Raw genomic sequence first — 5,075 nt, 5'->3', positions numbered from 1 at the left:
CGCTGATTTCCGGTGGAGGGCAGGGCTGCTCCGTAACACGCCTGGGCCGATTAGGCAGCCACCAATAAGGTAGGAGCACGTCCTAGGCGAGGAGCAGTCTCTATATAAAGGGCGCGGGTTCCCTCGCTCGGAGTCTCCATTTTTGGCAAGCTTATGCTCTCCCTCTCAAGATGCATTAAAGCTTATCTGCAGAAGGATCCTTTGTGTGCCGCGTCGTTCTTGCTGGCGAGACGGTAGCGCGGGACATTTGGTGCCGAAACCCGGGAACTTGTGTCATCGTCAGCACCTTCGGAGACCCCCTGGAGACAGGGAGGATTCAGAACTGCAGGAGGGTAAGTTCGGAGAGGTATGCCTGTTCTTGGTCTGGGGTTAATCCGGTTGGTTTAAAAGGTTTTGAAATCGCCCGTTGGTGTGGTCAGACTGACGTAGATAAGCAGCTGCACCAGAGACCTGTGTGAGCCTCTAGTACGTAAGGGAACGGCGCGTCTCACAGCGCCTCCCACGGAGTGGGGCGCGTTATGGGTTCCACTCAGTCCATGGTTACCGCGTTAGAGGCCGTGCTGAGACAACGTGATATAAAGGTAGGGGGCCGTGTGCTCAAAAATTTTGTAAAAGAGGTAGATCGTGTAGCGCCGTGGTTTGCTTGTTCCGGCTCCTTGACTTTGAGCTCTTGGAACAAACTAGGCAGAGACCTTGACCGCAAGTACACGGAGGGAGACCTCCGTCAGGGCACCAAGACCATTTGGAAGTTTATTAAAAATTGCTTAGAAGATGAGGGCTGTAAACCGGTAGTGATAGTAGGGCAAAATACATTAGAGGAGGTCCAAGACAGCATGTCAGAAACTGAACGGAGTGAGAGGATGGGTACCCGCAGGAGGAGAGACGTCTCCCATAAGAAAAAGGGCCCTCCCGGTAAGTCTACGGACGAGGGAGAGATTCTAAAACAACAAAGTGACACTCCCGGCACATCTGCCGGTAAAGGAGGGATTTCAAAACCCAGACAAAAGTTGGAAGGGAAAGAAGGAGGCCTCTACCCTATGCAAGAGCTGGGGGCCTTAAAACAAGAATTAGAAGATTTAAATCTGGATGAGTATGTTTGGCTGTTGTGTGGGGTAAATGGCAGCTGCACGGACCTTTCACCGTTTGCCTTTTCAAAAGGCGGTGGTTGGGGAAATGCCTCTTTTGAGTGGAATGTGACTGAGTCCTTTGAATCCACTGTGTCCATAAAACAGCTTGGAACAAATTACTCTGTCCCGCCAACACCAGTTTGCCTTTATCCTCCTTTCATGTTTATTTTAACTAATATTAGTGATGAGAGGAGTCAGATTGCTTGTGATAACTGTACTTGCTTTTATGCACAGTGCTGGAATGCTACGCTGTTCAATTTGGCCATAGTTGCTCGAATGCCTAGATGGATTCCTGTCCCAGTAGAAGCTCCCAATACTATGGTCTTGTTCAGGCAGAGGAGGGATTTTGGTCTCACTGCGGCAATAGTCGCCGCCGTATCCCTGGCGGCGGGTGCAGCCACAGCTGCTGCCGTTTCCTTGACTACCACGGTACAGACTGCCACCACGTTGAATAATTTGTCCTCCGCGGTAACACAGGCCCTAGAAACACAGACTGCGCTAAACGCTCAGCTGAAGGGAGGATTAATGGTGGTTAACCAGTGGGTGGATCTTGTGCAGGAACAAATAGACGTTTTATGGCAAATTGCTCAATTGGGGTGTCAATGGAAATATTCAGGGTTATGTGTCACCAGTATCCAATATAAAAAGTATACCAAAGCTGCAAATTTGTCTAAACAATTATCCCAGCATCTTTCAACAGGTTGGACGAGAGAATTTGACAACCTGATAAACCAGCTGCGCATGGCCATTGTGTCCGTGAATTCAACAAGAGTGGATGTCTCCTTCGCAGCCGGACTGTCCTCATGGATTAAAACAGCCGTGTCCCACTTCAAGGAGTGGGCAGGAGTGATTGGGGTTGGCATGTTCTTATGTGGGGGAACTGTGCTCCTACTATGGTTGGTCTGCAGATTAAAAGCCCAGACCCAGAGAGACAGGGTAGTCATCGCCCAGGCATTTCTAGCCCTGGAACAGGGGGCCAACCCTGACGTTTGGCTGTCCATGCTTAAGGATTAGCCTGCTCTGACTCCCCTTCCCCCTTCCTGTTGGCTGGCCTCCCTGAAGCTTGTTCAGAGGAGTTCACCCTTGCTCAAACAGGTCTATGTGTAACAACAGGCTCCAGTGTGTCCAGAGACGGGCAACTTCCCCCAGACTTGAACCAACCTAAGACATGGTGCCCGGTGGCGATAGGGTCAACCTATGACGGGTAAGGTCAAAGTCTGTGGAGGGACGACCTAGGACAGGAACGCTGGCTAATTTGTCCGCGACCGCCGAGCTTGTACCAGCCGCTTTAAATGATAAAAAAGGGGGAGATGTGAGGAGCTGCCCGAAATCGCCATTACAAGATGGCGCTGATTTCCGGTGGAGGGCAGGGCTGCTCGGTAACACGCCTGGGCCGATTAGGCAGCCACCAATAAGGTAGGAGCACGTCCTAGGCGAGGAGCAGTCTCTATATAAAGGGCGCGGGTTCCCTCGCTCGGGGTCTCCATTTTTGGCAAGCTTATGCTCTCCCTCTCAAGATGCATTAAAGCTGATCTGCAGAAGGATCCTTTGTGTGCCGCGTCGTTCTTGCTGGCGAGACGGTAGCGCGGGACAGTGGTCTTCATCAGTTCTGGTATATTACATTTCTATATGTTGTAGGAAGAACAATACAATGTAGATATACAACTTTATGAGGTTTCTTTCTAAGTCAATTAAGAGAAGAAAGTAGAAACAATGTGCACTTATATTGCCTTTTATAGTTTCTCATTTACCTTTACAGTGGCTCCATGTTTTCTTTGTGTGTGAATTTGTATTATTGTCTGGGGTTATTTGCTTCCAGGCTTAAGAACACTTTTTCTATTTCTTGTATTCCCATCTACCAGCAACAAATTATTTCAGTTTTGTTAATCTGGGTATAGTATATATTGCACCTTCATTGTTGACACATAGCTTTTTCTCTTCTTTCCTCTTTATGATAAATTATTATGTCAGAACATATTTATTAAAATGCCATTCTTAGATTATCCTAAACAGTAGCCGCTGTTCTCAATCTTACTATCACCAGATCCCCGTGATAATAATCTCTGAGCAATTTTGGTCTCATTCTACCACTCAAGCCCACATCAACCTTGATGACTCAAGCCAGGCATTTCTCTGTTTGAAAAGAAAATTCAGTGGTAGCAGGGGCTTGAGAAACCCATGCACAGAACTCCTTGCCAAGTCTGTGGCAGAAACCAGGGAAGAAAAGGGAAAGTTCAGGCCCATCACATACACTCAAAAACACACAAAAACATATAATGAAATATTTGACTGATGCATATATGGATTAATGAACAGGACCTGGGGGTTTGGGGGCAAATAATTATCAGATACTGCAAGTGTAAATTGACACAGGATTATGGAGTGCACCTACCCTATGACCTGCTATTTTATTTCACTATATACACAATAGCATTTTCCCAATTGTACAATAAAATCCATTGGAGACTCACAAATTAGTTTATTGGATGAAAACAAACATCTTTTGATGAACTGGAAGAAAGTTACCATAATAATTTCTGGCTTGTTAAATCTTTTCAAAGAATGATTACATATTGTGATGATGAATAAGCTAACTATCCTGATTCTACCGTCGCACGTAGTACACAACTACTGATAGTTAACTTCGTACTACACAAATATGTATAATAAGTTACTTCAAAAAAATTAAAAACATTAAAAAATAAAATAAAAATAAAATGAGGTCAAATAGGGAAACAGTTTTTTTCATACTTTAAAATGCATCTGTAGAAAATAGACTTGGGTTCTATAACAGCGATATATATATCTATATAACAGATATACTAATATCAGAAATAAAAATTTTAAAAAAGGAACTTATTAATATCATCTACTCATTTGCCCACATTGAATTTTCCCTTTATCACCACAATGTCTCTCATCAAATAAGGATTTAATCAAGAATCAGAATTCCTCATCACCAACATCTGGATAGAGACCACAGCTGTTCCATCACGGCCTGGTGTCCCAGTAGCAGATTTCCCGCTGGAGAAATAAAGATTTCCTCCATTGTTCCCAAGGGGGAACCACAGAGGCTTGTGGGAAATAAAGTCTCATCCTCCGTTGACATCGCCTGCAGAGAGCTATGGAACCGGCCTTGTGTTTCTTCTGCGCATGTGCCACTCAGTTCGCTCTGCAACCTGGGAAAGGTAGTTTGGCTTTGAAATGACGTCATCCTCACGGGATCCGGGCAGGGCTGTTCTGGGTTTCTGGTGCGCATGTGCGGCCTTGCCCGTTCCCCTCATCTTCCGGAGGCTGCTGCCACCTCCACGGTGCTGACGAGATTCTGTGGTTGGAGTCTGTGTCCTTGAAGGTGGGTGCGAGGGTGAAGGAGGGGACCCTGTGGAGCAGACGGGTGTCTCAGCGTTTGGTGGAACAGGTCCGCTGGTCCGTGTGAGGCGGGCGGAGCCTGATGGGCTGGTCTGAACCATGGACCTGGGCTGGGGAAGGGGGGCCTCCCCCTGTTCTGTCGACTGCTTCGTCAGAGGAATGTGGGCCTGCAGAAGGCGGGGCTTGTCCTTCCTGGAGAACAAAAGCCGGTTGCAGAAGCTCCGCCATTGGGGGCCAAGACCAAGATGGCGGCGGGTCTGGAGTGGGGGCGCCTGAAGACAGCGTGAGCCTGGGAGGTGTGCGGTGAGTTCCCGTTGCGGCCCTGCCATGAGGGCACCTGGTACTAAACTAGTGACATTCAGTTTACTGATGTGTAAGATGAGCGCATTCGCAATAGTAGCGAAATTGCCTCAAGTTCCCAGAGAAAGAATTGTGAAGCGTGTGCACACTCAGTGTTACTCTCTGCAAGTTGTATCTGTGGGGCGTCTTGGTGTCTCTTTTAGCAAGTGTAGTTTCTGTTCCCTCCAGCACTGTGTAGCCTGCCTAGCACTTCTGGTCCAAGTCTACAGATGTTTGTAC

Source organism: Cynocephalus volans, chromosome 4 (genome assembly GCF_027409185.1).
Source record: "Cynocephalus volans isolate mCynVol1 chromosome 4, mCynVol1.pri, whole genome shotgun sequence".
NCBI classification, from domain to species: Eukaryota; Metazoa; Chordata; class Mammalia; order Dermoptera; family Cynocephalidae; genus Cynocephalus; species Cynocephalus volans.
Note: the sequence above shows the minus strand (reverse complement) of the source record.